Here is a 12,308-nt window from a genome sequence, read left to right as displayed (position 1 = left end):
AACCCAGGGTTCAACCCCACAACACTCCCCACAGCTGGCTGCCTCCGTGCTGCTCCCCCTCTGCTCCCCCATCCTCTGTGGCCCCCTCCCCGCCCTCCTCCTCCCCGGGTCTGTCTCCCCTCCCTCTCCTGCCCCCCAGCCCGGCCCCCGCCCCGCAGTCACCGCTCCCACAAAGCCCTCCCTGGGGCAGGTCCCTCTTCCGGGGACACCGCGTTCTCCCCGAGCCCACCCCATGGCCCTGGCCCCCCTGGCACTCAGACCTGATTAATGGGGGGCCCAGGAGGGCGGGCGCAGACCCCCAGGCCGGGGCCATCCGGGCTCTTTGGGCGGGAAGCGCCGGGCGGGGGAGGGCGAAGGGCGGGAACCACTGACCAGACCTCCAGCCCCGCGGGGGCACCCGCGGCCCCGGGGACGGTTTTCGGCGGGAAAACCACGCGGCGGGCGGGCCCACAGCCAGAGGCGGACAGACCGCGGGCCGGGCCTCAGTTTCCCTCAAAGGAACGCGGCGCCTCCACTGCGCAGCCCCCGGGACGCGCACTCACCGCCGGGAGGGGCTCCGGGCGGGGCTCCCACACGGACTTCAGCGCCCGCAGCGCCCTCAGCCCGCCCTGCGGGGAGGGGCCGGGAGCAGCGGCTTTAAAGCTCAGACACCGCCTCAGGGAGCCGCCACCGGCCCTCCGCAGCCGCTTCCGGCGCCAGGACTGCGCATGCGCCTCCCTGCGGGGGGCGGGGCCTGAGCGGAGCGGCTCCGCGGTGGGGGCGGGGCCAGGCCTGGGCGGGGACAGAGGGAGGGGGCGGGGCGGGGCCAGGGGGCGGCCTGGGCCCCGCCCCTCCTCCCACAGGGACAGCCCTTCCTGGGGGAGTTCCCGTCAGTGTTGGGGTTTGGCTGGTGGCGCGGCTGTGACAGGATTCACAAGAAGAGACAGGAGCAGAGAGGGCGGTGATTTTGCTTCTTTAAAGGGAGGAGAGGGAGGAGAGGGCCCGATGCCCTCTGATGGCACGAGGCTCTCCACATAGAGGGGTTGGTCTTCTATTAGGGTGCTATCGAGGAAATGGCAGCTGCGGTGAAAGCTTAAAGAGGGGAGGAGGCCTGAATGGTTTGGCTCAGGGGATAGAGCTTAGGCCTGCGGAATGAAGGGTTCCAGGTTTGATTCTGGTCAAGGGCATGTGACTTGGATGCGGGCACATCCCCAGTAGGGGGTGTGCAGGAGGCAGCTGATCAATGATTCTCTCTCATCGATGTTTCTAGCTATTTCTCTCCCTGCCTCTCTGTAAAAAATCAATAAAATATATTAAAAATTATATATTATATATAAAAAATTAAAAAATAATTATAAACTTTTATTAAAATATTAGGTTAAAAATACTTTATATTTTGAACACTCATATTATTTCTCAGAAAACCAGGAGCCCCTCCATTGGAAATAAGCTTTTAAAATGTCTGTGGAACATATGTACAGATGTGATCAGCTTGATGCAAACTCCACGACCACAACCTTCAGAATTTCCACAGAAAACAGAATAATGAATATTAGGTTATTTCAAGTTTTAAAATTACTTTGGGTTTAAATGATGCCAGTAAACATTTGAAAGCTAGATTTCCTATGGTGAGGAGATCACGTTGAGAAGGGGTGTCTATTCACACATGGACTAGATCCTGCAAGGAGGCTCTGGACTATCAGCAGGTTGGTCAGTAAGGATTGCTTAGGGGCCCCATCTGGATGCCCTGGTGGCTCTCTCTATACAAACCAGGAAATAAAGAACCTTCACAAATGTGCAGGAACCTAAGGAAAAAACCACACAAAACTGACAGAAGAAACACCTTTGCCTGATTTTATGAGGGCATCTAAGGTTACAGCATATAATTCGGGTGTTTCTGCCTCAAAAGTATTACTAACTGTAAACAAAATGGCAAGTTCAGAGATAGAACTAAGGCTAAAAGAGGGGTTTTAAAGGACATAATCAGTGTTAAAATGTATCATGAATGTAATTTTTGAACAGTAACCATTTGTTATTCTCTGCATCTCCTTCTTACAAAAAACCTTGGTGTTCAGCTAGAGCCTCTCCCTGAGCAGGTGACTGCTATAAAAATGGTTATAATTTGCCCTAATCGGTTTGGCTCAGTGGATAGAGCATCGGCCTGCGGACTTGTGGGTCCCAGGTTCCATTCCGGTCAGGGGCATGTACCTTGGTTGCGGGCACTTACGCAGTAGGAGCTGTGCAGGAGGCATCTGCTCGATGTCTCTCTTTCATCGCTATTTCAAACTATCTCCCTTCCTCTCTGTAAAAAATCAATAAAAAAATATATATATTTTTAAAAATTGTTATAATTTGTCCAAGACATAGAAGTCATATGTGAGCTAAATGTACAGAGCCTGAGATAAAAACATAGGGTTAAATCTTCATGACTTGGGATTTTAAGAGTTTGAGATATGACACCAACACAAAAACAGAGAAAGGTTAAAGAAATTAACTAATCATCAAAATGTATGCTCTTGCCCTAGCTGATTTGGCTTGGTGGATAGAGCGTTAGCCTGTGGACTAAAGGGTCCCAAGTTCGATTCTGGTTAAAGGCAAATGCCCGGATTGTGGGCTTGATCCCCATGAGGGGCGTATGCAGGAGGCAGCCAATCAATGATTCTCTATCATCATTGATATTTTGATCTTGATCTCTTCCTCTCTGAAATTTATATATATGTATATATAAATACACACACACCCACACACGTATAGATAGATATATAAAGATAGTATGCTCTATGCAGATTCTAGCACCACAGGGAAAATACAGACTATCCAATGATAAAAAGTGATTGTAAGTCACACATTTTTTTAAATTTTTATTTTATTGATTTTTTACAGAGAGGAAAGAAGGATAGTTAGAAACATCCATCAGCTGCCTCCTGCACACCCCCTACTGGGGATGTGCCCGAAACCAAGGTACATGCCCTTGACCGAAATCGAACCTGGGACCCTTCAGTCTGCAGGCCAACGCTCTACCCACTGAGCCAAAGCGGTTAGGGCTAAGTCACACATCTTGAAGCATTTAGTTTCCCTATTTCCCCAAGTGCTACAAATTACCAACCAAAATAAAATGATCCCGGGGGAAAACATCATTCTCCGCCTTCATGTCCACCAATATTTGCTTTACATACTGTACTCGGGTCCAATTTGCATCCATAAATGTTTACAAGAGTTTTATCCTTTTCATAAGTTGACCTCTTTATCATTGAAGTGTATCTATTCTCATGACCTCTCTTTCAAAGTCTATGTTTTGACATCAGTATTACATTCCAGCATTTTAAAATTTTCATTCCCATGAAATCACTTTTTATCCCCCAAGGGTAGATTCCACCCCCGCCCCCTTTATTGGGTTTATAAATTTTAGAGACTGTAGCTGAAACCAATTTGGCTCAGTGGATAGAGCACTGGCTTGCGGACTGAAGGGTCCCGGGTTCGATTCTGATCAAGGGATTGATCCTGGGACCCTTCATTCGACAGGCTGACGCCCTATCCTCTGAGACAAACCCGTTTCAGCCCAACCCTTCACTTTCATGATTTGTCTTTTAATCTGAAGTGTGTCTTATGTAGACTGCATATGTTAAGGGTCTTATTCAGCTGCCCTGTATCTTCTGGTTGAAACAGTGAACCCATTTATATTGTGAGTGAATATTTACAGGTAAATAGTCATGGGCATTTTAAAAATTAATCAGTACAGTCATTGTAGGGAACTTTAACTTCCAAATCACATCAATGGATAGAATCTGCCAGACAAATAAATAAGGAAAAAGTGGTCTTACATGACATAGCAGGAAAGATGAATTTTATGTGTTTAAAGCTGTGATTATGGCCGAAACCGGTGTGGCTCAGTGGATAGAGCATCAGCCTGTGGACTGAAAGGTCTCGGGTTCGATTCCGGTCAAGGGCATGTACCAATTCTGCATCCTGGTGTGGGGTGTGCGGGAGGCAGCTGGTAGATGTCTCTCTCTCATCGATGTTTCTAACTCTCTATCTCTCTCCTCTCCCTTCCTCTCTGTAAAAACTCAATAAAATATACTTAAAAAAATAAAAAATATATATTTTTCAAAATAAAAATAAATTTAAAAAAGTAAAAATAAAGCTGTGATCAGAGTGTCACCGAGGAAAACTAGTGTCCTGCAAGATTTTTTTTGAAAAAGCAACACTTGACTAATTAGTCAGTAGCAAAGACTATATAACCCATAGATTGCCAAAGAAAATAAGTGACAACAGCCAATACAATAATAGATGTCTGGTGTACATGAATAAAAAACATACTTTTTCATAAGATTGGCAATATATGTGTGTATATATATATTATTTTGGTGTACCACTGAATTTCATAATTAGTTCATGTTTGCCATGAGATTAAAAAAAAAAAAAAGAAAGAAATCTCTGATTTAGAGCTTTTCACCACAATGCAGAATATGAATTCTGGAGAAATTCAAGACAGAATGTCCTCTAACCCAAGGGGCAGTGTCTGCTTCATGTCTTTTTCTAATGGCCACGGGGGGGGGGGGGGGGGGGGGATCTTATGTGTATTTTGTCCAACACAACTCTTCAACATTCCTCACTACAGCACCAGAAAATGGAACTATTGTCTAGATGCGACTGAATTCTATGAATGATCCGGACCCCATAGTCTGTCCTGTAACAGAACAAATTCATAAAGCCCGTGTTCCAGATCAGTCCCAGTTACAAAATATCAGCACATACATATACATGTGAATGCTCCAGGGGTATGTCGGAAAGTAGAATATTGAACATCTTGCTCTGTAATGATTTGGTGATTCCTCTGGGTGGCACGTGCATCGGAACTGATGTTTACCACCTCGTACAAATTCAGCCCTGGACACTGAAGAATAAATGTGCGGCTTCCTCATTTTAATCTCTGCTTACCTGCTGTCCCTGGAACTTGCACTAATGGCTTGGCAAACACTCCAGAAACAACTAATGCCACTGGACATACCTATGCTCAGGTCGTGAATATACAAAAGAATTTTGCATCCAAAATAATTAAAAGGTTTCAACTGCAAAGCTGCCATGGTTCTGGGGTTCCTCTAGAAAGAATGACCAACATTAGGCTACATTCAAGAAAGTGAGAATAGATTCTCTCACATCATTGATATTTCTATCTCTCTTCCGCTCTGGGGTATGGCTAACAGATGTTTTTCTCTCCTTCTACTTTCCTCTACAAAATCAATAAAAATATGTATTAAAAATGTGAGAATAAAACCTGTTTAACATGGCTTAATTCCATCCCAATAAAGAAGTTAATGAGACAACAATGAGAAATTAAGTTTTCCAATGAAAATCAGGACAAGAAAAATCACTCCAATTACAAAGTACACAGATGCCAATTTGTGGTATTCCAAAACTTCAAATTCATATTAAAAACTATAGGTGTCAGCATGAACCCACATGGTGGCCTACATACTTCATGAAAATAAACAAAAATATTCTCCAAATTCTGATGTCAGTCATTGAATTATGAATTCAAAACTACTGAGTGGAAGTTACAAGGGTTTGAAAGGATGATGTGGGACAGGAAGATCTTTACATGCTGTAGTCATAACACACCAAAAAAAATGGCAGAGAAACATAAAATTCTGGTCAGTTGGGCTCAGTGCATGGAGCATTGGCCTGTGGACTGAACGATCTCAGGTTCGATTCTGGTCAAGGGCATATGCCTTGGTTGCAGGCAACGTCCCCATTAGGGGGCTTGCAGGAAGCAGCCAATCAGTGATGCCCTGTCATCATGGATATTTCTATTTCTCCTCCTCTCTCAAATCAATAAAAATATATATAGTAAAAAAAAGAATGGCAGTCTAGAAGATAAAGTGAAAACCCAAAGAGGAACAGGAAATGGGAAATGAAAGAAATAGAATTAATTTTTCTGAGTTCACTCAGCAATATAACCTGGGAACGGTGTCCTCTCTCCACATGCAGAGTTCATGCCAATTCTGCATCCTGGGTATTGCAATGTCACTGGTATTGCAATGTTCCTCTTAACTATGGAAAATCTATTACACAGACAGCACTGTTCTGAGTGTAGTTCTGATCACCTAAATGTGACAACCACAAACTGACATATCCTCAAAAAGTTTTCAGCTGAACACATTGGCACAGAAAAGGAAGTAACTTTGGTGACATTATTTACAAAAGTTGAGAACTATTTTTAAAAATTAATTTGATAGGATTATTCCCTAATAGGAGAAAATAATGTGCCTTACAAATAGACCATATTCCATGGGAAATTCGACTCAAGTGAAGTCCATATTATATACAACAGCTCACAAATCTCTCAGATAGAAACAATCAGTTTACTCACACACACACCAGGAATAAAACATAGCAGCATCAAGTGACATGGAATTACAATCACATTTATATTTCCTTTTCAAAAGACTTCGAGTGATTTCAATATAAATAACACTAAATAACTATATATGGAAACATCAATTCTTTTTGTATTTTCAAACAAATATTACCTAACTACATTGAATCTATGGAGTACATTCTATAAGGCTTTCTGACTTAGAGAGCAATACCTGAAAGGCATTTGGCTACCTATCTAGAGTGAATTCAGTGATACTTTGAAATTCATAATTAATTACATACTTGGATCATGTTTTTACATCTTTAAAGTCACTATAAGGCATAAACTCCTTGAAGCTTTGTAAACTGTATATTTTGAACAAAAGTCTCTCTTCCTATATCATGAATGTAGAATTTCAACCCAATTATAATCCCTCATATGATTAGAGCTGTGGGTCCAACTGTATGATTTCCCACATTCTTCAGATTTAAGGTTTCCCTTTAGAATAAATTCCAATGTGAGGAATAAGATACAGATGCTGATTATAGACTTTAGGACAATGTTTATATTTCTACTAGAGGCCTGATGCAGGAAGATTCATGCAAGAATGGGCCCTCCTTCCTCTGGCTGCTGGTGCCACCTTTCCATGCTGCCCAGAGGCCTGGGGCTAATGTGCATGCAAATTATCCAGCCATCTTTGTTGTGTTAATTTGAATCCACACTCCTCCTTGGCTGGTGGGGCAGGGTTCACGAAGGTATGGTAAATTAGCATCTAATTCTTTTATTAGTGTAGATTGTTTCTTCCCAGTATGAATTCTGATGTCAGATAAGGTTTGCATACTGAGTAAACTTTGTCACATTCTTTATATCTGTGGGACTTTGATCCAGTAATAATTACCACTTGTGGTATTAGATATAAATGAGGATATACATTTGACATTTGCCTCATAATTGTAAGACCTCATTTTATCATTTTCAATGAACTTTCAACCATGAACAAATCTGTGGATGAAAACTTTTTATTATTGCAGTTTCATTAGAAAGATTCCTAAAATGGTAAGATTCCCTGCAGCTTAACAACTTTCTTACATTTTCTACAGTGTAAGGTTTCCCTGCACCTTTAAAATCTTTGATGCGGCCAAAACCGGTTTGGCTCAATGGATAGAGCGTCGGCTCAGGGACTGAAGGGACCCGGGTTCGATTCCAGTTAAGGGCATGTACCTTGGTTGCGGGCATATCCCCAGTAGGGGATGTGCAAGAGGCAGCTGATCGATGACTCTCTCTCATCGATGTTAATAACTCTTTCTCTCTCCCTTCCTCTCTGTACAAAATCAATAAAATATATATTTAAAATCTTTGATGTGCAGTAAATTTTGAGTTGTGTATAACGGCTCCAACACATTCTCTACATTTCCACTGTCTCTGTTATGAAATCTCTCAGGTACAGTCCTATGTGAATGGCTTTTAAAAGCTATTTTACATTTTTTACATTCATAAGGCTTCTTTCAAGTATGAATTCTGTGATGTTCAATAAATTCTCATGGCTGATCAAGGATTTATGAACTATGCACATATGTAAGACTTCTCTCAAGTATAGTGCACGAGGCACACTGAATAAAAGCTTTGTTACACTTTTCACATGTTCTAAGGCTGCTCTCCGATATGAACTCTCTGATGCATAATAAGATCTGAGGATCTAACAAAGGATTTGCCACATTCTCTACATTGATAAGGCTTTTCTCTGGTATGAACTCTCTGATGATAAGTAAGGGATGAGGAGGTAGCAAGGGCTTTGCCACATTCTCTACATATATAAGGCTTCTCTCCTGTATGAAATATCTGATGTGCAATGAAGTGTGAGGACCTGCTAAAGGCTTTCCCACATTCTCTACATTTATATGGTTTCTCTCCAGTGTGAATTTTCTGATGATCAGTAAGGGATGAGAAGTGACTAAAGGCTTTGCCACATTCTCTACATTTATAAGGCTTCTCTCCAGTATGAACTCTCTGATGTCGCCTAAGCTTTGTGGACTCACTGAAAGCTTTGCCACATTCTCTACATTTATAAGGCTTCTCTCCTGTGTGAACTCTGTGATGACTAGTAAGGGATGAGGAGGTAGCAAAAGATTTGCCACATTCTCTACATTTATAAGGCTTCTCTCCTGTGTGAATTCTCTGATGATAAGTAAGAGATGAGGAGGTAGCAAGGGCTTTCCCACATTTGCTACATTTATAAGGCTTCTCTCCTGTGTGAATTCTTTGATGTGTAACAAAGTTTGAGGACCTGCTAAAGGCTTTTCCACATTCTCTACATTTATAAGGCTTCTCTCCTGTGTGAACTCTCTGATGATAAGAAAGTGATGAGGAATGCCTGAAGGCTTTACCACATTCTCTACATGTATAAGGCTTCTCTCCAGAATGAACTCTCTGATGTGTAATAAGGTTAGAAAGCTGGCTAAAAACTTTGCCACATTCTCTACATTTAAAAGGCTTCTCTCCAGTATGAACTCTCTGATGTTGATTAAGTGTTGAGGAATCACTGAACATTTTGCCACATTCTCTACATCCATAAGGCTTCTCTCCAGTATGAATTCTCAGATGAATACTAAGGGTTGAGGGCCAAGTAAAGGCTTTGTCACATTCTGAACATTTATAAGACTTTTCTCCCGTATGTTTTCTATGTTGTTGAGTAGGTCTTGGGGATTGACTAAAGCCTTTTCCATTTTGTCTGAGTTTAAAAAATTTTGCAAAAGTATGAATTCTTCCCTTATGTACAATAAGAGATGAATGACATTTAAAGGCTTTGCCACATGCTTTACATTTGTAAGGCTTCTCCCCAGGATGAATTCTCTGGTTTAAAGTGCAACCTGAAGGCCAAATAGAATCTTTATATTGATAAGGTTTTCCTCCCCTATCGATTCTTTTGTATCTATTTAGTTTGAATATTTGACTGAACACTCTCCCACATGGATTCCATTTGTAAGCCTCCTCCCGAGTATGAATATTCTCCTTTTCATTGTAATTTGATGATTGCTGAAAAGACTGGACACATTGACTTCCTTTGTGTGTCTTCTCCACAATAGGAATAATCTGATGTATGTTCTGACTGAACATTTGATTAAAGACTTTTCCACTTTTACAATGGTCCTCTGCACGCTCACTTGTCCAATGATTAAGATATGTTTCTTGATTAAAGTTTTTCCAATGTTCAATCCATTGATAACTGCTATCTCCTATATGTGTATTCTGGTGATAACAGGAGACAGAAAGACCTTTAGTGACAGTTATAATTTCATTAGCTTGTTCCATTAGAACCATTTTGTGATACTCATTAAACCAAGATGATTGTATAGAAAAAGCTTTCCTCATTTATTAAAATTGTAGACAATAAATAGAAAACATTGTCTCAGGGAGAATAAATTAATCCTTGTTTAAAAGATTACCAAATTGCCCTAGCTGATGAGCGTCAGACTCTGGAATGAAGGGTCCTGGGTTCAATTCCAGTCAAGGGCACAAGCATGGGTTGTGGACTCGATTCCCAGTAAAAGGCATGCAGGAAGCAGCTTATCAATCATTCTCTCTTATAACTGATGGTTCTCTCTATCCCTTTTCCCCTCCCTTCCCTCTGAAATTAATAAAATATATTTTAAGATATTAATAAAAAAAAATAAATAAAAGATTAACAAATTGCCCTGCACGCATGGTTCAGTGGTTGAGCTTCAACATATGAACAAGGAGATCATGATTCGATTCCCAATAAGGGCCTATAGCCTGGGTGCTGGATCAGCTCCCAGTGGGAGGCATGCAGGAGGCCACCAATTAATGATTTTCTCTCATCATTGATGTTTTCCTCTCTCTCTCTTCAACTCCCTTACTCTCTGAAATCTAGAAAAATATATTTTTAGTTAAAAAACCATAACTGCCGGGACCGGTTTGGCTCAATGGATAGAGCGTCGGCTTGGGGACTGAAGGGCCCGGGTTCGATTCTGGTCAAGGGCATGTACCTTGGTTGCAGGCATATCCCTAGTAGGGGGTGTGCAAGAGGCAGCTGATCGATGACTCTCTCTCATTGATGTTTCTAACTCTCTATCTCTCTCCCTTCCTCTCTGTACAAAAATCAATAAATTATATATATATATATATATATATATATATATATATATAAACATAACTAATTGACAAATTAACCACATTATAATTTTATAGGTACATTATAAATCTATATATTTTAGAATAATTGACCAAAGTTAAATCCTACCGTTTTAAACAATTCAAATGATTATTTACACTACAGACTATGAAAATTCCTAGTTTTTCCAGATTTCCTTTCCAAGAATGCATAACAGAAAAATTTGTTTTCAACCTTAATGTGCATGAACATTCTGATCTGCCAATGAAACTGACTTTTAATTGGGAGATTTCACAAATACATAATACACCTGACATCTTTAGGTAAAAATAAATTTATTATGATAACTGTCCCAGAATAGTTTTTGTTTATATTCATATCCTCCTTTCTCATCACACTCTTCCTCAAATTCCAAGGCTTTCATTACGTGTACATTATCAAAGTGACACCTTTTATATCTTACCAGTATTATTTCAGGGGATAAATCTTGTATTCCGGGAGTTGGCATAAAAGCCTCATTATCTTTAGATGGTTTAGCTGAAAGAAAAACAAATTTTCAGTTTTGACAATCAGGTGAGTATATTCTGAACTTACTAGCAACTATTAACCAAATGACATTTTGGAGTACTCCATGAGTAAGTGAAGAATTCAGAGAAAGCTCCAGATAGATACAATGAGAAAAACTGACATTGAAGAAGGAGAAAGAGTTGCTTACATTTGCTAATAACTGCTCAAACGCCCTGGCACACAATGGCAATATTATTAAAACACCCCCAATTCCCAGTTTCAGAGAGAGAGAGAGAGAGAGAGAGAGAGAGAGAGAGAGAGAGAGAGAGAGAGATGGAGACATGAGGGAAGTGCATTTGTGCATCTTCTATTTGTGGTATTCTATTAAAGAAACACGTATCACTTTGATTTCTCTTGTGGAACTTTAGAAAATAAAAAGAATAGTCTGACCAGCATGGCTCAGCGGATAAGGATTTACCTATGAACCAGGAGGTCACAGTTGATTACCGATTAGGGCACAATCCTGTGTTTTGGGTCCTTTCCCCAGTGTGTGTGTGTGTGTGTTTGTATGTGTGTGCTGGGGGGAATCAATGAATCTCTCTCATGGATGTTTCCATCTCTCTCTCCTCATCACTTTCTCTGAAATAAAAATTTCAAAAAAAATTTAAAAAATATATAAAAGAAATAAAATCTTAAATCTCTGCTTGGACACAGCATTAAAGATGCGATATCCACTTATGTGGTTACATGGTAGAAATGGTAATCCATAGATTTTTTTTTTGTGTATGCAACTGACACTATGAATTTAAGGTACATGGTTATAACCTTAAGATATTTTAGTTAGTTTCCATGGTCACAAATAAAATAGAAAATAAATAAAATGATATCTACTAAGAGGTGACAGAATTCTGTATTACAAACCACAACCTCTACATTTCTAAAAATATACATATAGGTATATAATTAATTTCTCAAAATATACTATGTAAAACCACCCAATGAATTTACCTATTTTCCTGTAAGGTAACAAATGTTAATACAAAATAACAAATTAAGGGTGTATTTACATGAAAAACAGCATAATTGAAAATGAAATATTAACAGTTTACATCCGAAGAAGGTGCATGACTTGCATGCTGAAAAGCATAAAATATTACTGGCTGCCCTCTGCAGTGTGTCTCAGTGGTTAGAGTATGGGGCCACCCAAGAAATGGTTGCAAGTTGGATCTGAACCCCATTTGGGATGTGTGAGCAAGCCAAGTATACAACATCTCTCTCTCACATCCATATTTCTCTCTTTTTTAACCCCTCCCTCCCTTCTACTCAAAAACTCAA

General features: G+C 40.5%; 1 protein-coding gene and 1 pseudogene across 7 annotated transcripts in view; one reads left to right on the top strand and one right to left on the bottom strand.

Annotated features, from left to right (window-relative positions):
- Nucleotides 1–12,308, bottom strand: part of LOC311633330 (zinc finger protein 560-like) — a gene marked incomplete at its 3' end in the record, with an annotated part of 186,707 nt that overhangs the window by 97,271 nt on the left and 77,128 nt on the right. Inside the window, exon 10 of one of the 6 annotated variants that reach the window (XM_084905849.1) lies at nucleotides 10,930–11,003. The exons of 1 other annotated variant lie outside the window; for it this stretch is intronic. Of the gene's footprint in view, nucleotides 1–260; nucleotides 698–10,929; nucleotides 11,004–12,308 lie in introns of those variants that run through there. 4 more of the 6 variants (XM_084905844.1, XM_084905855.1, XM_084905845.1 and 1 more) reach the window with 4 other exon arrangements.
- Nucleotides 2,899–12,308, top strand: part of LOC311633819 (cullin-2-like) — a 392,353-nt pseudogene continuing 382,943 nt past the window's right edge. The window contains exon 1 of the transcript XR_014797095.1: nucleotides 2,899–2,940. The product of XR_014797095.1 is annotated as a cullin-2-like (transcript). The remainder of the gene's footprint in view (nucleotides 2,941–12,308) is intronic.

This window comes from Pipistrellus hanaki (genome assembly GCF_964339955.1).
Source record: "Pipistrellus hanaki genome assembly, chromosome: 15".
Classification (NCBI taxonomy): domain Eukaryota; kingdom Metazoa; phylum Chordata; class Mammalia; order Chiroptera; family Vespertilionidae; genus Pipistrellus; species Pipistrellus hanaki.
This window is presented reverse-complemented; position numbering and strand designations above follow the sequence as displayed.